The sequence below is a fragment of the Protopterus annectens genome, chromosome 7.part1 (assembly GCF_019279795.1).
Source record: "Protopterus annectens isolate FY-2018-M chromosome 7.part1, PAN1.0, whole genome shotgun sequence".
In the NCBI taxonomy this organism is placed as follows: Eukaryota; Metazoa; Chordata; order Ceratodontiformes; family Protopteridae; genus Protopterus; species Protopterus annectens.
Genome location: NC_056740.1, coordinates 427,611,427 through 427,634,653, shown reverse-complemented (window position 1 = coordinate 427,634,653; position 23,227 = coordinate 427,611,427).

The window sequence follows — 23,227 nt, the reverse complement described above, 5'->3', positions numbered from 1 at the left end:
TGTTAGCAAACAAACAACATCCCTGTATGCTGCTTGAAATATATATTGTGTGCATGAATTCCTGAAGAATGTATATGGATGGTGCAGTGGTGCAGCGATTAATGTTTTCGCCTCACAGCAAGAGATTCTCTGCTGGTGTGCCTTCTGCATGTTCTCCCTGTATTCATGTGGGTTTCCTCTGCGTGCTCCAGATTTCTCCCACGTTACAAAGACATGCGTCTGGAATGTTTCTCCCTGGGTCTGTGCTGAAAATTGGCTTGTTCAAAGTCAGACTTTCCTGGTAAATAAATGTTAAATAAAAATAAATTATCAATGGATTACTGTAATATCCCTGACTGTTAACACATTCCTTCAGGGAATGCATACTATTTCCTCTTACATTTAAATTCATTGTCTATAGCTAGTCATAACATCTGACTATTAATAAGTACCTTTGTTTAACATCATAATTATTGCTTTGAACAAGTTAACATATAGAGTCTGATAAGGCCTGTCTGTTAATACAGAGGATTACAGCTGTGGGTTGTTAACAGCTATTTCCTGTAGTCCAGGTTTGGTTCCCTCATCTTGCGTTCACCTGCTGTGTAATTTAAAACAAGGCACTTAACCAGGCCATGTGTTACCTCCCAAAAAGGACACATGTATCCAGTGGGCTTATTCAGTTAACAAGTAAAATATTATTATTATCCCAAAATCATAGTCTACAGTTAAAAGACGTGTTTGTGACTTGAAACCACACTGACATTAATTTCACAAAAAAAGGCTTTAAAAATCTGTCTTTTACAGGAATCATGTTTTAGACATTTATAGCTCGGTGTTTTCCTCATGCCGTCTCCAGGTCCACCACTGTGGTCAAAAGGTTTCTTCCACTTGCTGTATCTTCTGTATTTTCTCCTTTTTTGTCTTAATTTTGCATCTTTACAAATACGTAAAAATCTACTACCAATCATTAGCGGACCGGAGTTCTGCTGTGACGACCCCTAACCCGGAAAAGCCGAAAGACACAACAACAACAACAACAACAAATAAAGATTGTTCCTTCATATGTTGGCCTATGTCATCACCGTCTGCTATGTGTTTGCTTCCTGCATGCAACATTATACAAACTTAATAAATAGACGGAGTAAGAACTGTGTTTTTACATGCCTTTACCTACTACTTACTTGTGCACATGGGACTTCTCAGCTGGCGTGCATGCACACATATTAATCTGTGAGAATGTGGATGTATATTTATATCTGAAAATTGCTTATACTGTTCCATCTTAAAATAAACACTGCATATGAAATTTACTACATAATTCTTGTAATATCTGGCCATCAGAAAGTGTGTCTGTCTCTCTGCTTGCTTATACTTTTTGGCTTTGAAATGTTCACACTGTTACCATATTCTATCACCTTGAACATCCTCATTTCTACCCCAGACTCACACAGCATGCATTGTTTTATAATGCCTTTAGAATAATTTTGTTATGCTTAATCATGTATAACTGCTTTTCTCTGAACTTTTTACTCAAATAGTCGATTGTCTTGGTCAGCATGAGGTTACCTTCTTGCCTGTAGCTTAATGAATTCTTTTCAACTTCTGTTTTCTGTAACTAAAGGTGACTCTCTACACACATAAACTAGACCTGTCGCCAGTTAATTGCTTATTAGCATGTCATAATGTTACACAGTTTATACTTAACAACACATATTTAGAACTGCTGTATATTCAACCTTTACTTAATGGCTGAGCAGTATATGGTATGATATCATACACAACCAGAACATACAAAATACATGCAATGCATTTTGCTTAACCTGTTTTCTAGCAACTGCTTCTTGGTTTAGAGCATCTACTCAGACCACCTTATAGGATCATGAAAATCACTGTTATATTGCATTTTCATGAGGGACTATGAAAACACATTTCTTTGGCTCCTTTACATGTGGGTCAGTTAGAATAATACTTTAAAAATTGCAGCGTTTCCATTCATGACTAAGTGAGAGAAAATGTTTACTTTCTATTCAGTCCCAGAGATACTGAGTAGCACTACATAATGTTGTTGTCTTTCAGCTTTTTCCGGTTAGGGGTCGCCACAGCGGAACTTCGGTCCGCTAATGATTGGCAGTAGATTTTCAGGAACACAGAGGTACCAGCTTGACGTTCAACCTTCATTGAAGACATGCCCATTTATGCATGTCTTTCGGAACGCAACTCAACCCGCGGGGAGGACATGCAGACTCCACACAGAAGGCATTCCCCGCACTCCCACTGATTAACACTACATAATAAACAGTCTAAATGCTCACATAGACTACAAACATTTAAGACATAACCTCTAAATGATTTCACTGAGATAAGGGAGTTTTTTCAGAAATTGATTGGGTGCAAAGCACAGTTTATCAAAAGTATAATATGAAGAAACAGTAATGCATTTACTGATAGTCTGTAATGAAATATGACAGAGCAAATAGAATCAGGTTAGATCTCAGATAATTAACAAAGAAAACCCTATTTGCAGCATATGCATTAACCAAAGGATTGTTAGAAGCCCAATGACAATATCCACACAGTGAGAAGTACATGCAATGTCTACTATAAGGCTTTACATTTGATTTCTTCTGTCACTGTTACAAACAAATACAAGAATATCTCTTTGTCGTGATGAAAATACTTTTATTTTGCTGTCTTTAATTGTCAACAGATTCCTATTATAACTACCATTTGTATTTGATAAACTGACTAAACATCCACATTCAGAAAGGGAAGCCCATTACATGTCGCCTGCTTTGAACCATGCAGCCTGCTCATTCCAAGTCAGGAAATAATATACAAGTTTATGTCACAACAGCAAGAAAATGAGTCATGAAGAGTGTTAAACAGTGATAAAAAGTGAGTAAGTTAAAGTATAAATTCATTGGAACTGCACCACCATCTGCTTAAAGCAGATTAGTACATTTTAATTAATTTATTTTATTTTAATTTGCAAAAGCAGTACAAAATTATTTCAGAATGCATGAATTCAGTTTACGATTCTAGTTTGACCATCTAGGATGTGGTCCTTTACAATATATTCTCATCTCTTGGGTGTTTGAGAAAATCAACACTGATGCTGGCGATCCACCAAAGATGTGGACGTATCCTAAGTCTCTACTGCACTATTTATTTAGCTACTTGTTTTATTTAGTTTGCAGACATGATTAATCTATTAAACACAACTTATTTTCATTGGAAAACTGAGGTGGTATTCATAGTGACTAGGTTTAATCTGGCAAGCACACTAGGGAAATTTCCATGTTGCTTGCAGGGTGGTTGAATTCTGACAGAGTAGTACCAAGATGGTGGAGAGTAAAATATCTGAGGAGTGTGTTCAAGACCAGGGAAAGGTATTAGTTGAACAACTGAACAGAAGTACAAATGAACACTCTGCTGTTGCTAAAAAAATTATTAATGAAGATGAAAATGTGGTTCTATGGAAATAATAACATTACAAGAACATGGTATGGACAGTAATACACTAAGATTAATGGGTGCTTCTTGCTTCTGTACCACAATCTGACAATGAGTTGTTGTGGAATGAAGTAATAGAGATAATGTTGTCTTTGGATGGTAAAGACATTAAACTCAGCTCTGTTATAGCTTCTGTAGTGACAGCGTCCTGTGTGAGAACTAAGAATACAAATACATTAGAAATCCAGTCATGTGATGATGTCATAAGTGCTGGCAGAGCTGCCAGGAGTGCTACAATAAGCTACTGAAATGTGATAAATAATGCCGAACTGTGAAAAATACAATGGAGACTTATGAGAATAAAATAAACAAAGAATTAAGTTCAACAGTTCTATGATATGAGATAGGTTATCAAACTACTGGGATTCCATGTGCAGGACATTAGGTCCATAATTCATAAAGGTATTAAAATATTTGTGGATGTGACTTTTGAGAAGTTTGTTCTGACTACAAACTTGTATAACATTATTCTGCAAAATGTGACTATATTCCATGAAATGACTTTGTTTTGAATTATTTTAGTCTGCAAACTAAAAAATGATATTTCTTAAAATTAGGACAGATAATTTGAAAATTAAATCACTAAACTACCTATGAGAAAGCTGGTTTTGTATTGCTTTTCTCCCCTTGCCTGCCAAGCATCAAGCATTCCCTCAATCAGGCATGACAATGTCGGGGGGGGGGTCATCATCCAGGCTGCCATGAGGGTGCTTCTTGCTCTTGTTGGCATCTTGGCTATGACAACATTTCTTTTTTTGTCCTAACCCTGCCCCTGGTGGTAATGTAAGCACTTGTGTCACCAAAACGGGTCACCTATGCCCTCTTGCCCACACATTTGTACTCCTCCACATGCCTCAACAGGGGCTGCCGATGCTGACTTTGGCAGCTGCTCCCACATCTTTCTTGATAATTTGTTATGATGGGTGCCTATTCTTCAGCTAAGGCCCTGTCATTTCATCAGTCAAGAGCCACCATTCCACCATTCTTCTTGCTGGAGCTGGTAGTCAAACTCGAGTCACCTATGCTGTAGCCAGGGCTTTATTCATCTGTGCCACCTGTGTGAGCTTGTCACAATGTTTTTGATGTTGAGAAAGTATCTGAAAAAAGAGAACTACAGAGTGAGCAATGAAAGTCAATAGTTGACTCTAAAATATATAATAATATACTGAGTCCTTTACCTAGCAAATTATAAATCATAAAAAAAAAAAACGGAGGTACACTCAGGTATTGGAACATCGTAAAAGCCATTTTATGCAGTGATTTACAGAATCATATTAGTGACTGTTCTTTAAAAAATGCCACAGTATATAGAAACTAGGCATGCCATGAAAAGACTAAAATTGCAGTGTAGGAAGTGCAATTCAGAATAACTTTTTTTATTTTATGTTAGAAGAAATTGACGTAAATATTGAAAAAGATAATGAAAGTGTACAAACTACAAATGTTAAATATAATGCTAAAAGGTATGTTAATCATGAGTCTGATATTAATGGTGACATGGAAAACGTGTGTCATGAACCAACATGTGAAATGAAGACATTATTACATACTGCGAGGAAATAGTGGTAGAAACACAGAACTGATAAAAAAGTAGAACCAGAAGATGATGGTGATATCATGGGATTTGCAGGAAAGAAGGAAAAAGTGGCATCATGGGGTACAGAGAAAAAAAGAGAGCGAGAGAGAGAGAAAAGGAAAGAAAAATTAAAAAAAAAGAAAAAAGCAAAGGGAAAGAAAGCCAGCTGTGTAAGTCCTACTTACCTACAACAATGGATGTTCATAAAACACACTGCCATACTCGCTGAAGCTGGTAGTGTCCTGCTACCATATCTCTGGCTGTCTGTCAAAGCTCAGCACTCCTCCCCCACCTGTCTTTGGGTGTGATGGACCAATCACCTGAGAGTACGGGGACTGCATTTTGGACCCACAGTTAGGATCATTTCAGTTTTCTAGGTTCCAGAAGAAAGAGATGAAAATGCAAGTTTGCAAACATACACATGCGCACACACACACACACACACACACACACACACACACACACACACACACACACACACACACACACACACACACACACCAAAAAAGGCCATTGAGCATAACTTAAAAGCAACTCCAACCCTAAACTATGTACATACAAAAAAGGGGGATGGTGGATTGGTACTACCAGTAACGCAGTGAGTTCTACGAACATCTTCTTTTACAGGTAAGTAGGACTTATGTAACTGTATTATGTTTAACAAATACACTGCCTTGCTGGTGCATAGTTTGATTCCCAAAGCTTAACCAGCTTGGAAGGAGGAAAGATAAGGGCCCAAGAGTGCCTCGAGAATGGTTCTATTGAAGTCTGCTCTAAATTTAAAAAAGGCATCCAGCTTTTTATAACTCATAAAGGTATGGATAGACGACCAAGTTGGTGCCTCTAGAATACTTCTAGATGCAGTTCCTTTCCAATACATCACTGAACAGGAAAGAACTCTGGTGGAATGCAACTTTATCTTGCTTGGATTCACATTGCCATGGTGGGTTTAACGGAAAATAATAACAAGATGACCAATGTGCAATGGCTTGCTTAGAAACAGGTTGACCCTTCTTTGCCCTTGTGTAGGAAATAAAAAAAAAACTTTCAGCCTTTCTAAATGGTTTAATTCTGTTAATGTAGTACCTGAGTTTCTGATGCACACCCAACTTATGAAGTATCCTCTCTCCCTTATTCTTAGGTTCTGGAGGAACACAGAGAGGTTAACAGACTGACTGACTGAGGGTGAATTCTGAGACTACTTGGTCATGAAAGAGGGGTTAGTGCATAACATAACCCTATCCCTGTGCAAAATCAGGTAAGGTTATTCTGTTATGATGGCTTGCAGCTCAGAGATTCACCTTGCAGATGTCAGTGCAATAAGGGCAACAGTTTTCCATGTTAAGAACTTTAGATCAGCCTGAGTAGCAGGTTCAAAAGGTGGTGAGGTCAATTTTTCCAGAATGCAGTTGAGATCCCAAGAAGGAAGGATTTACCAGCGGGGGGGGGGGGGGGGTCTCATATGCAATACTCCTTTCATGAACTGTTTTACTAAAAGAGAAGACAAAAGAAGGGAATCCACTGGCAGATAAGCATAGCAGGATGCTAAGTGCACCTTCATGGATGCATACAAAAAGCCATACTGAAGTTACTCGCACAAATATTTCAAGACCAGCTGAGTGTTAACTTTAAAAGACCCTCTGTTCCCATTGAGGCACCACTTAGAAAATGTCATCCTTTTGTAAACATAATATTTTCTAGTACCAGATTTTCTGGCCTCCTTTAACACCTGCTGCATATCCTCATGTAATAAGTACCTAAACAGAGTCAATATTAAATCATCCAGGCTGTTAGTTGTAGTTGCTCCAAACTGGGATGTACTAATCACCCCTAAGATTGTGGGAGCAAACCCAAAGAGTGAGGAAGTCTGTGGTAATTGCTGTGATGCCCCAGCACTGGCCAAGTAATCAAGGAGCCTCAATCCTCACCACTGACAACAGTGGGGGGTGTACAGAATGGGAGGATGATAAGTACACACACAGTAAAGTGTAATTTCCCTTAAGAGCACACAGACATCACAGTCAGTCTGAGGTTGGTTTCTCCCTCTTTCTCCATATCCCCAGTAAGACTCCTTACTGGCATAGCTATAGGTTCATAGGTTCATAGGTATGTACTAGGCCAATGTCCCTGGAGCCATAGAAGTGCCTTAGCATAGTTGAGACCTCAGCTGAGTGGCCAAACCAAAACCTCCTGTCCTACCAGTGCTTTGTGTCCCTGCCCAAGTAGCTGACACACACACACTCTTTGAGGTTTTATTTATATACAAACATGCACACACTCCTGGCAAAGGCTGGCACAGGTTTACTAGCTATGCCCTCTTCTACCCAGACTATAAGATAGTTTACACTGCCACCAACTACTCTTATTGACTTAAGGCCCTTAACAAAGAGTGTCCAATCCTACTGTGTAATGTTACTATTAATCCAAATGGTAGTCTGACCAAGACTTGCAAGGCTATATAGGAGTGGTCTGTACAGTATCACCAAATAGATATGGAAGTACTTTAAGAGCTTAAATATGTCTTACAAATAGCCACACAGATAGGTTTAAATATATTTAATAATAAATAATAAAAGAACAAGACAATACTCAGTAAATCCAACACAGTTACTTCAGAGTTCAAAATCACAGGAAGTATTTAAAACAACATTGCAGGACAGTCTCAAATAAATAAAGAAAACATCTAAATTACTCTTTACAATATTTCTAACTATATCTAAAAGAGTTACTATGCCCTAAAAAACCGTACTTACAGAGAAAGGCAAGTGCAGATGTGATGAGTGGATGTTCTTGCTAGGCCCAAGACAAATACAAAATGCACAGTCTCTCTCTGAGAGAGTTCATAAATTAATATCAATTACTGCTGGGTTAACTTGGATACTTTTGTCACCTGACTTCAGTTCCAATGCTAAAACAGAAACTATTAGAATTTGACATCTCTTTGTGAAAAATACATATCCTAAAGATGTTTTCAATTGCGAGAAGACATAAAACAATAAAACACTTACAAAACAATGCAGAAGGCATGCAAGTTATAGACATCCTATCTCTTTGCTGCATTGAAACTAACTTTTATAACATAATCGTACAACAATTTAATCTCAACTTATTTTCTTGAAGTTTTGCAAGTTAACTCTGTATGTTCCAGTTTCTACTATTAAAACATATGCATTTCTGTTATTTTCCAGTAGGGTACACTGTGGACACATCCTTGAAGCTCAGTGGTGTACAAACCCTGTTCAACACACACTTCTGTACCAGAGGTTTAATATTAGCATAACATATAGATTTAATACATTTGGTAACACAAGCAATTGCATCATACTGATATTCACAAATGACATATAACTATTTACAAAATTCCAGATAGCTGAGCTGGAAGTGTCTCCTTTTGTTACATTTCTATATAAATCATATTAATATTCTGAAATGACATATACTTATTTACAAAATTCCAGCTAGCTGGGCTGGCAGTATTTCTTGTGTCACAATTGCTTTGGCCAATACCATTAGAAGAAGGGAGAACCAAGACTACTTGGTCCAGTTGTGGGTCACCCCAATGGTTTTGGCATTTCTTTCTTAATCTTCAGAAATACCTTGCAAGTCAGTGGAAAGAGTGAAAACACATACAGGAACATTCTCCTCCAAGGGAATGAGAATGCATTTGTCCTCCAAGCATGGCTACAAGGAACTGACGTTCTTCATCTGTCTGTTTTGAAAGTCTCACAACTAGACTAGGTCTTGGAACACCACTGCCTTGAGCTGCCACTCATGTGGGTCTGCCCAGGGTCAGCTTAGCCTGTCTGCCACAATATTTTACCCTGACAGGATGCATAACACATGATGAGTTAGAGAATGCTGTAAAGCCAGCTCTCAGGCCATCATTGGCCATCATTCCCAACCAACACAGAGGATATGACCCGGTACCTCCTTGTTTGTTAAGGTACTACATAACTGTGGTGCTGTCCGTAACCACCAGAAGAAGACCCAGAGTCCAAAAGTGGTGAAGGACTTTTAAGGAATGGATTACTGCCACCATTTCTTTGATACTGATGTGCTTCTGTGCATTCCTGGCCTCTCAAGTGGCCTGCACTTAAACTCCCATTGACATAGCTCCCCAGGTGAAGTTGGACAAATCCGTCTGCACAAATGGCACCAGAACAGGAGGGAAGAAGGGATGTCCTAGACTGATACTCAGATGTGCTCTCCATCACTGTAACTCTTGTCTGATGAAGGGCAGCACCAGAAACTGAGACTCAAGGGAATATAGGTGCTGGGTCCAACAATTCTAGACATGCCAATGAATTTTCCTCGTGTGGAGACAGGCTAGTCATATCAAGAGAATCATGGACACCATAAGTCCCAGAATGACTTTTCTTGCTGAAGTGAAGTTCCTCCTGGAGAATTCCTGAAACACCATCTGGTAAGACAGGACATTGCCTTCAGGAACAAGGGTCATTCGTGCACCCCAGGAAGAGTCATTGTGAGGGTGTCAGGCTCGACTTCTGAAGATTCAACTTGAACGCTTGGTGAGATAGTAAGGCTGAGACCTTCTCTAGTGATTCCAAGCACCTGGTTTCAGACTCTACACAGATCAGTAAGTCATCCAGCTAAGGAAAGATGTGAATGCCAAGAGTCCAGCAGTGAGCCACCACCAGAGCAAGGCAGTTGGTAAACACTCGAGGTGCAGTGGAAAGCGCAAAGGGCAATGCAGAGAACTGATAGCACAAACTAGAAAGAACAAATCTTAGATATCTTGTTGAAAGGTAAATTAAAAATGCTGGTTACTGCCACAGCACGCTTGCTTATAAAAAAGATAAGTAAATGGATAAATAACTCAAGCAAGCGTTGACAGAGTGAGAAATAACCTTCTATGTGTAAAAAATCCAAGTAATCCGGTCTTCTGAGACAAATAATTCAGTTTATTACACAGATAAACCACGATAAGCGCTTTCACTAACTAGTAGCTTCTTCAGATCACAAACAGGAAGCACAGGAACCATGTGCTTTAAATATCTGCATGTTAATTAATCAACCAACTTTTAAAGCAGAAGCGCCATAAAACCTAAAAACTAAATATATAAACATAAAATCATCTCAAGATGCAACAGAAATAAACAATGGTGTATGCATATTACTTTTAAAAAATTAAAATAACTTCATTCCATAAGAAACAATAAAAATTGAAGTAAGTATAAGAACATGTTGTGAGCAGCATACTATCAAGTACGAAAGTGTATACAGCCTAATACATAACTGCATGTGATAGTCATATTATTAATAATACGAGGCAACTTAGAAACTATGCATAGTAGATGCCATCAAAAACATGAAACCATATACAAGTCGAAAGAACTATTATCAACCAAAGTGATACTTGGTATAATAAGGTCAGTGCATAAACAAAGATGTATATCTGCATATGTATAAAAATGTGTATATAAATGTAGTGTCTTAATAAATATATGTATCTAAATATAAAAGAATGAATGAATGTGTACAAAAATATAAATAAATAAATGAATAAATAAATGAATAAATAAATAAGTTATTGTCTAAAAATGAAGCTAAAACCATTAACATTAACAGTATTACAATATAAAATGAATAAATTACCCAAAAATGTGATATATGTATGTGTATGTATATGTATGGGAACAAGTATCAGAGCACATTGAATTCTTAAAAATTTCAGAACTTAGTGTGCCTACGTTTCTTTAGGTGTGGTCTGATAGATGCCCTTTCATTTAAACCATGACCTTTATCAGCTCTCAGCAAAATAATCCACCTACTTTCTCTATCTTCGGTATGATTCATTTTTTATTTATTTAATTTATTTATATTTTTGTACACACTCATTCATTCTTTTATATTTAGATACATATATTTATTAAGACACTACATTTATATACACATTTTTATACATATGCAGATATACATCTTTGTTTATGCACTGACCTTATTATAACAAGTATCACTTTGGTTGATAATAGTTCTTTCGACTTGTATATGGTTTCATGTTTTTGATGGCATCTACTATGTATAGTTTCTAAGTTGCCTCGTATTATTAATAATATGACTATCACATGCAGTTATGTATTAGGCTGTATACACTTTCAGACTTGATAGTATGCTGCTCACAACATGTTCTTATATTTACTTCAATTTTTATTGTTTCTTATGGAATGAAGTTATTTTAATTTTTAAAAGTAATATGCATACACCATTGTTTATTTCTGTTGCATCTTGAGATGATTTTATGTTTATATATTTAGTTTTTAGGTTTTATGGCGCTTCTGCTTTAAAAGTTGGTTGATTAATTAACATGCAGATATTTAAAGCACATGGTTCCTGTGCTTCCTGTTTGTGATCTGAAGAAGCTACTAGTTAGTGAAAGCGCTTATCGTGGTTTATCTGTGTAATAAACTGAATTATTTGTCTCAGAAGACCGGATTACTTGGATTTTTTACACATAGAAGGTTATTTCTCACTCTGTCAACGCTTGCTTGAGTTATTTATCCATTTACAAATCTTAGATATCTCCTGAAACAATGAACAGTGATTACCTGGGATATGGTGATACATATCCTTCAAGCTCAGGGGCATCATGAAACAGCAATCTGGCAAAAGAGGAAGCACTATCTGCAGGTAAGCATCTTGAACATGGGGAACTTGACAAAGGTATTCAGGAAGGGCAAGTCCTACACTGGTCTCCACAACAACTATTTTTTGAGAACCAGAAAGATTCTGGCGTAGAAAACTTTCATTCTCTCTGAAGGAGAAACTGGTTCTGTGTACCCTTGAGTCCAGCATTTGCTGGAGTATAGGTCAAAATGACAAGGTCTGGTCTGGTGGTGAGAGGGCATCCCCATAAAATGAAGCAGATGTTCCTTCCACTGCCACCTATAACCTCTGCTAACAATGTTGAGCACCTATTTGTTGGATTGTGCTGACAGCCAAGCTGCCTTGTTGAGAGTTAATTTTTGAGATGGAGTACCCAGAGGGGGGCTAGGGAAAGATTGATTTTACACATTGGCATAGTCATAGGTTCGAATGGGGGCTATTCTTTTTATGAAAAAAAAAAAAACTTTCTTGTTATGTTTGGCAGATCTCATCTTACCATTTCCTTTCGGTTCCTTGATGTTTTTTGGCTGGGACTTGTTTTAAACCGCTGGAAAATGACCTTGCTTAATGGAGAGAATCTTGGGAATATGGATCATGGAACATTTTAGACAACCCTTGCAACAATTTACCTCTGTTATCCTAGTCTTTAAGGATCTGATTAGCTGTTGTGCAAAACACAGAATTAGAATCTAGTTTTTAACTCATTAGAAAAGTTTTCTATGTGTACCAGGTATACCTCCTTATCACCACAGACGTTGCTGCATTTCTAGAAACAGTATTAGTCCCTTCCAAGGCACTCTTTAAACCATGAACACAATATCTTTGACAAAGACTTTTTGCTCATCTGGCAAGGATGCAGCAAATTCATCTAAACTATACATAAACCTCAACACAAACTTCCCAGAAAACACGAGTTGTTAAACACCTTAAAGGCTACTGTGCTGAAATGCACCAGATTCTTTCCCTGAGATCCTAGCCACTTGCCTAGCTTATCTGCAAGGATTGGGTTTGATGAAGACATAATCTTTTTGTTAGCATACGTCACTGGAGACACAGCAACAGGATTTGTAGACAAGGGGCTTGGAGATCAGGAATGGTCAAACACACATTGAATTTCTTGAACATTGTTTTAGGCAAAAACATTTTTAGCTCACCCCCTAACCTCTCCAACTTTGACCTACTACTAAAAGACTACTTAAATAAAACCTAGCTCTCCTCCCCTGAATCCATCAAGTCACAGGACAATAAACTATACAGCTCAGTACCAAATACTGGTTGTAATGTCAGCTCAGTAAAAGGATTAGCAAATCACACTATTCTCCCTCTAAACAGCAATCTAAAGACAATTTCTGTAGGGATACTATTCTGAACACTGCACCGAGAAAATGACAGTATTTTCAGTAACACAGTTCAAAGCACACAATAAATGTCACAAAATTTCCCCAATTTTAACAAAGATTAGTTTCAGCACCAAATGAATAAAGACAGCCTAAAACAATATTAGAGAAGAAATAAATCATAAAGTGATGAAAAAATTCTGTCTGAAACCTTTGACATAAAAATGCTGCCAAAAGAAATTTGAAATCTATTTCTGCAGGAGTTACTAAAGATCACACTGTGTGTGTGTGTGTGTGTGTGTGTGTGTGTGTGTGTGTGTGTGTGTGTGTGTGTTTATGCGTATATATATATATATATATATATATATATATATATATATATATGTATATATAAATATACACACACAATCCAACATTCTAGTCAGTGGAGACACCACCATGAGACACAGTGATGTCCCTCTCACCAGGCTGAGTAAGGAGAAAGTTACAGTCTTTTGCTTATCGGGGGCTAGGATCTGCCATATTACACATGTACTCAGGTCACTGGATCATGATTACCAATATGACTCAGTCATAATCCACTTGGGGGTAAGTGACCTGAGACAAACCCCCTAGATTATATGAAGAGAGACATCATGGAGTTCTCAAAATATGTGTCTCAGGCTGGTATGAGTCTAGCATTGAGCAGCATTTTACCTTCTCCAAGGATGATAACACAATACATGCAATATTTGTCAGCATGGAAAGAGATGGCCAACAGACCATGGTGCTTTGCTAGGGATGGTCTGCACCTCTCCCCTCTAGGCTTTTGAATATTAGCTCAAACATTGTCCTCCTTTGTAGTGCCTTTTTTATGTAATGCCAAACTGAAAGTACTTCTGACATAGCAAATCAAAACCAACACAATCTAAATGTGTTACTCCTCAATGCTAAGAGTCTAAACAAAAAACTCGACTCTCTAGAAGCTCTCTTTATCCTAGAGAATGCTGATGCCTGTGTGGTCACTAAGACATGGTTTAAAGCCACAGAGAGCACACCAACAGTGCAAGGTTACAATACCTTCCACACATTTGGGCCACCTGCTTCACAGGCAGGGACTAAAGGTGGAGGTGTCTCTATTTGCATTAAAAATAAATATACTTCAAGGCTGGTCAAACAGGACAATGCACCTGAGCTGATCCATGTTCAATTCACCAAACTTATTAGAAACACTAACCATCCAATCTATTACCATATTTATGGGTGACTTTAATTGCCCCACTATTAACTGGGAATCCTATACCACACCAAATGTACATGCACAGAGATTCCTGGATTTTGTAAACACAAACTCCCTGGACCAGATAGTCAATACACCAACCAGGGGTGCACCCATACTGGATCTGGTCCTCAGTAATATGGGAGACTGCTGCACACTCCCTACTGTAATGCCTTCCCTGGTAAGGTCAGACCACAAAATGGTCTCCTTTGAAGTAAAAATAAAACCTGGACCCTCAGCTAAACCTGGAATATTCAGCAACTATTCGAACACTAACCTCATGCTATTAAGTGAAAACCTGGCAAAATTTCAAGCCCCCATAAACCCTGAGAACACTTCTGCCTATGCAGAACTGTTCACAGAAACCCTGTACATGCATGTTAATAGCTACATAGAAGCAGCTCTAACCAGCAGGAATAAGTATAGAATGAACTCACAAAACAAGCCACTTTGGTGGAATCACAAAATCAATCAGCTGTATAACAGGAGGAAGAAAATCGTGGCAAAAATTAGGAGGTGCAGCACCCAACAAGGTAAAAGCACTCTCATCAAACTAAACAAACAACTCTTCATTTTTTAGCTATGTCCACAACCTCAAAGGGAATACACAATTGTGTGCAGAGCTCATTATAAATGGAGTCACCTATACTGAGCCAGAAGACATAGCAAACTTCCTGGCTGATAAATTCAGCTCAAACTTTAGCTCCCCCCAACCTTGCCTCAGGAAATATCATCAAATACAACTCCCCCTACTATCACTAGGGACAGGTCCTTAATGCTTTCTCTAAGACCAAGAACAGTGCATCAATGGGACCAGACAATATCCCAGGATGCCTCCTAATAGCATGAAACATGACCTATCAGGGCCAATGGAATTACTATTTAACTGTAGCCTCCAAACAGGCTTCATGCCTCATGAATGGAGAATGGCAACAGTCATCCCTCTGCACAAATGTGTACCATCTACAGACCCTGGAAACTACAGACCCATAAGTCTCACTAGTCTTATATGTAAAGCCATGGAAAGAATTATCATGGAGATGATCAACAGAGATATAGTAAACCTCCAGACACTGGACCCAACCCAGTTTGGTTTCATCAAGGGCAGATCATGCCTACTCAACCTGGTTACCTTCTTCGAGAAGGTAATGAAAGCATTGGATGAAGACAAAGTTGTTCACACTTCCTACCTTGACCTGGCCGATGCTTTTGACACAATACCTCACTCGGGTATTGTTGACAAACTCAAGAGATTAGGTACAAACCCGTGTGTCATCCTGTGTATAGCCAACTGGCTCACAGACAGGACCCAGGAAGTTAGAATTTGGAAATCCATTTCTACAAAGAGGCCAGTGGCAAGAGGAGTCCCTCAAGGATCAGTCCTTGGACCATTCCTTTTTGGCATTTACTTCTCAGAAGTCAAGGCCAATGTCAGTGGTCTCTGGCTGACTATATTTACAGATGATTGCAAATTAGGAGCAGTCATTGAATCTCACACTGACACAAATGTTCTCCAGAAGTGGCTTACACAGACAAACAACTTGTGTCAGAGCCATGGACTAAAACTAAATGTCAAGAAATGTATAATAGTATCCTTTGGGACGTTATCCATTCCTGGTAACTATCATATTGACAACACACCCATCTGAGTTGGCCCAGTAGTCAGGGACTTAGGGACACACATAAATAGTAATCTAGTCTTTGATCATCACATGTCTATAGTGGTTTGGAAATCATTCTATGTTGCGCAACTTATAAACAAAGGTATGGCATCTACGTCCAAGAAAGTCATTGTTCCACTATAGTCAGCATTCTTCAGACCTATCATTGAGTACAGTGCCCCCTTTGGCATGCACCTAACCAGGCATTTGCAACAATTAGAACATTCACAAAGGTTCCTCACTAAAAGAATGCAGGGCATAGGTAATATGTCCTGTGCAGACCACCTAAAGACCCTAACCATGTATTCTGTCTCCTACAGGCTTTTGAGGGGAGATCTATGCCAGGCATAGAGGACATTGTCAGACCCCACTCTGATGGATTCTCCTGCATATCCACAAAATAAACAGCAGCAGCAGAATTACCCATTCTAAAGACTTAAACCTTGTCTGTGATATAAATAGGGCCTCCTGGAGAGATAGGTATGTATCCTAGAGATTACCTTGTCTGTAGAACAGGGTCCCCATCCATGTGAAGCAGAGTTCCTCCCTAACCCAATTCAAATGCAACTTGGACAATTGGTTGGGAGACCAGAAATTCATCCCGAGTTTGGCACCTATGTCTGTAATGGACACAGGTAACCGATAAATGGTTCATCTCCTAGGCCCATGCTTACACTTATCAAGAGTATTAGAACTTGTCAGATTTGGGATGCATGGCTAGGCTTAAAAAGGTCCTTGTGGTCATTAGTCAAGTAATCACCTATGAACCTATAAATCTATGCTTGACCACTCGTATAAGTTTATATACCTCTGACATTACCTATGGGCCCAATACCTTTCTAACATTCCTGGGAAGCAGGGAAGCCATGAAAAGGCCCTTTAGGGTCATTAGCCTCATATGGACACACTACAGTATCCTAGTGCTTCATACAGGGACAATTCTCCTGCCTGTGTAAAACCTGAAACCAGTGCACAACAGTAATCTTGGAGGGGTAGCAAGCTTGGAGAAGAGTATGTTGGCTAATTTGGGAAAATTGTCACTTTGGGAACAGTAGCTATAAGAAAAGTCATGCTACAAAACACATATCACATTGAAATGAGCTACATTACTGCTGTCACAATTATTGCCTGTATCTTTACACTAACTACTTTTGGCAGTGGGTAATGCATGCTGTCTTTTTTCAAGTAGTGCAAAGACAAAGCAGTAAAATGTTTTATTTTTCATAAGACTTTGAGCTTTGATTTTTACAATGTGATGGTACACCTCAGCATCATAGTTGCACATGTGCTGCTATGCATCAACATCCATTATTTGCATGTGCTGCTGTGTATCAGCATCATTATTGGTCTGTACATGCTGCTGTGCCTCAGCATTCGATATGTGCATATGTTGCTATGCATCAGCATCATGGGTATGATTGTGTTGGTGTGCCTCAGCATCAAAGATGTGCACACGCTGCTATACATCAGCATCCTGTACATGCACATGTTGTTGTGTATCAGCTTCATTGGTCTGCATGTGCTGCTAAGCATCAACATTCTGTGTGCATATGTTGCTGTGTATCAGTAACCTGTGTGTGCACGCACTGCTATGCATCAGCTTCCTGTATGCACATCTGTTGCTGTGCATCAATAACCTGTGTGTGCATGCACTGCTATGCATCAGCTTTCTGTATGCACATCTGTTGCTGTGCATCAGTAACCTGTGTGTGCACGCACTGCTATGCATCAGCTTTCTGTATGCACATCTGTTGCTGTGCATCAGTAACCTGTGTGTGCACGCACTGCTATGCATCAGCTTTCTGTATGCACATCTATTGCTGTGCATCAGTAACCTGTGTGTGCACGCACTGCTATGCATCAGCCTTCTGTACACACATCTGTTGCTGTGCATCAGTAGCCTGTTTGTACATGTTCTGCTGTGTATCAGCATCATTTTTCTGTATGTGTTGCTGTGCATCAACTTCCTATGTATGCCTGTGTTGTGGTGTATTGGCATTGTCTTTGGTGTGTATGTGCTGCTGTGCATCAGCATCCTGTGTGTTTATGTGCTGCCATGTAGCAGCATGCTGATTGCGCATGTGTTACCATGCATCAGCAACCTGTCTGTGCATGTGTGTCAACAGCACTGTTCTCTATGTGTTGCTGTGCAGCACCATTCCATGTGTGCATGCAATGCTGTGGATTAGCATTGCTACTAGTGTACAAGTTCTGCTATGTATCAGCATGATTTTTCTGTATGTGTTGCTGTGTGCATCAACATCCTATGCATGCCTGTGCTGCTGTGTATCAGCATTGTCTTTGGTGTGTATGTGCTGCTGTGCATCGGCATCCTAAATGTGCATATGCTGCCATGCATCAACAGTCTTTATGTGCATGTGTTGTTGTGCATCAGCATCCTGTGTGTTTATGTGCTGCCATGTAGCAGCATGCTGATTGTGCATGTGTTGCCATGCATCAGCAACCTGTCTGTGCATGTGCTGCTGTGTGTCAGCAGCACTGTTCTCTATGTGTTGCTGTGCATCAACATCCCATGTGTGCATGTGATGTTGTGGATTTGCATTGTCACTGGTGTGTATGTACTACTGATTATCAGCATTCTGTATGTGCATGTGCAGCTGTACATCAGCATCCTGTGTGTGTTTGTGCTGCACTACATCAGCACCATGTATGTGCATGTGCTGTGCATAATATTCAGGGAGAGTACGATATGTACTGGGAAAAGAGCAGGTGGCTGGGGAATAAATGTCACATAGTAGGATGTACTGCAGGCATAGACAGCCAAAGAAAAGACACATGCATGGGAGACTGCAGGTAGCAGAGAGAGAGAGAGAGAGAGGGGGGATGGAGGATGATGAGATGCAGATTTTGCTATAGGAGACTAAGCTGGGGGGATAAATACAATCCCTCTCAGAGGCTGCACATTGGTCTTCATACTAAACTGATATAAGATAATATTAGTAGGAAGGTCCATAGTTATAGGAGTCAAGGAAAAAGGAGGAAACATGAGCAGAAGAAAAAGAATGAAAGAATGAGGTAGACAGCACATGTAAGGGAAACACTGATTAGTTATGAAATTCTGCAGTGAGATAGAAGGCACATGTAAGGGAAACACTGATTAGTTACGAAATTCTGCAGTGAGATAGAAGGCACATGTAAGGGAAACACTGATTAGTTACGAAATTCTGCAGTGAGGTAGAAGGCACATATAAGGGAAATACTGATAAGTTACGAAATTCTGCAGTGAGATAGAAGGCACATGTAAGGGAAACACTGATTAATTACAAAATTCTGCAGTGAGGTAGAAGGCACATGTAAGGGAAACACTGATTAGTTACGAAATTCTGCAGTGAGATAGAAGGCACATGTAAGGGAAACACTGATTAGTTACGAAATTCTGCAGTGAGGTAGAAGGCACATGTAAGGGAAGCACTGATTAGTTACAAAATTCTGCAGTGAGGTAGAAGGCACATGTAAGAGAAACACTGATTAATTACAAAATTCTGCAGTGAGGTAGAAGGCACATGTAAGGGAAACACTGATTCATTACAAAATTCTGCAGTGAGGTAGAAGGCACATGTAAGGGAAACACTGATTAGTTACGAAATTCTGCAGTGAGATAGAAGGCACATGTAAGGGAAACACTGATTAATTTTGAAATTCTGCAGTGAGGTAGAAGGCACATGTAAGGGAACACTGATTAGTTACGAAATTCTGCAGTGAGATAGAAGGCACATGTAAGGGAAACACTGATTAATTACAAAATTCTGCAGTGAGGTAGAAGGCACTTGTAAGGGAAACACTGATTAGTTACGAAATTCTGCAGTGAGATAGAAGGCACATGTAAGGGAAACACTGATTAGTTATGAAATTCTGCAGTGAGATAGAAGGCACATGCAAGGGAAACACTGATTAATTAGAAAATTTTGCAGTGAGGTAGAAGGCACATGTAAGGGAAACACTGATTAGTTACGGAATTCTGCAGTGAGATAGAAGGCACATGTAAGGGAAACACTGATTAGTTACAAAATTCTGCAGTGAGGTAGAAGGCACATGTAAGGGAAACACTGATTAGTTATGAAATTCTGCAGTGAGGTAGACAGCACATGTAAGGGAAACACTGATTAGTTACGAAATTCTGCAGTGAGGTAGACAGCACATGTAAGGGAAACACTGATTAGTTACGAAATTCTGCAGTGAGGTAGAAGACACATGTAAGGGAAGCACTGATTAGTTATGAAATTCTGCAGTGAGGTAGAAGGCATATGTAAGGGAAGCACTGATTAGTTATGAAATTCTGCAGTGAGGTAGAAGGCACATGTAAGGGAAGCACTGATTAGTTATGAAATTCTGCAGTGAGGTAGAAGGCACATGTAAGGGAAACACTGATTAGTTACGACAGTCTGCAGTGAGGTAGAGGGCACATGTAAGGGAAACACTGATCAGTTATGAAATTCTGCAGTATGGTAGAAGGCACATGTAAGGGAAACACTGATTAGTTATGAAATTCTGCAGTGAGGTAGAAGGCACATGTAAGGGAAACACTGATTAGTTATGAAATTCTGCAGTGAGATAGAAGGCACATGTAAGGGAAACACTGATTAGTTACGAAATTCTGCAGTGAGATAGAAGGCACATGTAAGGGAAACACTGATTAGTTATGAAATTCTGCAGTGAGGTAGAAGGCACATGTAAGGGAAACACTGATTAGTTATGAAATTCTGCAGTGAGGTAGAAGGCACATGTAAGGGAAACACTGATTAGTTACGAAATTCTGCAGTGAGATAGAAGGCACATGTAAGGGAAGCACTGATTAGTTACAACAGTCTGCAGTGAGGTAGAAGGCACATGTAAGGGAAGCACTGATCAGTTATGAAATTCTGCAGTGAGGTAGAAGGCACATGTAAGGGAAGCACTGATCAGTTATGAAATTCTGCAGTGAGGTAGAAGGCACATGTAAGGGAAACACTGATTAGTTACGACAGTCTGCAGTGAGGTAGAGGGCACATGTAAGGGAAACACTGATCAGTTATGAAATTCTGCAATATGGTAGAAGGCACATGTAAGGGAAACACTGATTAGTTACGAAATTCTGCAGTGAGCTAGATGGGACATGTAAGGGAAACACTGATTACAGTGAGGTAGACGGCACATGTAAGGGAAACACTGATTAGTTACAAAATTCTGCAGTGAGCTAGACAGGACATGTAAGGGAAACATTGATTAGTTACAAAATTCTGCAGTGAGGTAGACAGCACATGTAAGGGAAACACTAATTAGTTATGAAATTCTGCAGTGAGGTAGAAGGCATATGTAAGGGAAGCACTGATTAGTTACGAAATTCTGCAGTGAGGTAGAAGGCACATGTAAGGGAAGCACTGATTACAGTGAGGTAGACGGCACATGTAAGGGAAGCACTGATTAGTTCTGAAATTCTGCAGTGAGGTAGAAGGCACATGTAAGGGAAGCACTGATTAGTTACGAAATTCTGCAGTGAGGTAGAAGGCACATGTAAGGGAAGCACTGATTAGTTGTGAAATGCTGCATTGATTGGCAGAACTTTGAAACAATGCATGGGAGGTGACTTAGAATGAAGGCTGATTTGGTAATGGGGAGGACTGAATCCACTGCTGTGTTTCTAAATGGTGAAAAGGAGGTCTCTTGTTAATGTTCTGCTTCTTGCACAGGGTTTCCCCGATTGTCCATAAAGGCATTCCCACAAAAAAAATAATATAACTTTATAACCTTAATATATTCTGCTTCTAAAGGACGCACTCAGTACAAAAGAAAAATACATGCTTGGAACAAAACAGGGTTAACAAATAAAATTAGTTATGCAGAAAACACAAAACTGAAACCTTTCCTTGAGACATTTCCTGCCATGAATGGCATTAATTTCCATAGCTTTTGTCATCTTTAAACATTTTATTGAACTATCTGTACTACACGACTGGATTTTCTACATATTGTAGAAATATTTCTGCACAAGTATCATTAGAAAACACAGAAGGCCTAGATAACACTGACTACACAAGTTTTCACCAAGCTGTTACCCTCCTCCAGTAAGCATGGCCCCTATCAAACGTCAGAGTAGGTTGTGTTTTTTCATCACTTAAAGTGACCTGTTGACAGATATTCACTGGTGCACATCATTTGTGCAATTTCTTTACATATACATTAAGCCTTTAGAAGAGACTAACCCCATTCTAGTTTCTTCTCTTATTAAAAAAAAGCAATTTTTACACATAAAACATTTATTGCTTTTTACTGTATGTCACAGTAGTATCGAATTTGGAAAATGAGAGAATAAATTAAAGTTGAACAAAAAGTCGGTTTAATAGAAGTGGATGAAATCCTGAATTGCAAAAAGAAAAAGTAAGACATGTATACACACACACACACACACACACACACACACACACACACACACACACACACACACACACACACACACACACACACACACACACACACACACACCCCCCACACACACACACACGCACACACATGCACACAAAAAGAAAAAAAAAACAGTTCTCAGAAGCTGACTAACTAGATCTTAGAGGCAGACATTTTTTCAGACAAAAGGGTCATAGGATGCACACTGTAACTTAAGTAAGACAGTTAACCTAGGCGCCTTCTCCAAGAGTACTCAGATCTTCCTTCTCCAAGAATACTCAGATCTTGAAATAAGAATAAAATGAGGTAGGGATAGGCAGTGCAAGGAATCTTTCCTCCTTTTGGGATCCTTGTCCCAGTATTTAAGTAATATGCTATATATATATATATATATATATATATCCTATGAGATCAGGTTTTCTTGGCTGCCTTACAGTGGAATTATTATACCAAAGTTAAGATTGTAGCCCTTCTACTCTAGATCTTTTCCTTCCTGTTGGGAGGGTGGCCTAATGGTTTAGGTGTTTGCCTTACAAACACAAGGTACAGGGTTTGAGTCAATCAAGGGATAATTGGCTAAGCTTAAAATGGCTCGCAAGGGTAGTTAGCTTAGTACTAATCTATGAACCTATTTAGTTCATTATGCCAGTACATACAACACTGATATTTAATTTCACTTTGATAAAATATTTATTTAATCTGCTGAAGATACTGATTTATGTTTCAATAGCTGAATGATAATTAGCTGTTTGAGTCTCTTCATTTGCTTTAAGATTTTTTTCTGTCACTGAGAAAATATACTGTGGTCCAAGAGATAAAACACATTTTATTACTTAAGTGCCTACAGCACTGAATGTTGCTATTGCCATGTTTAGGG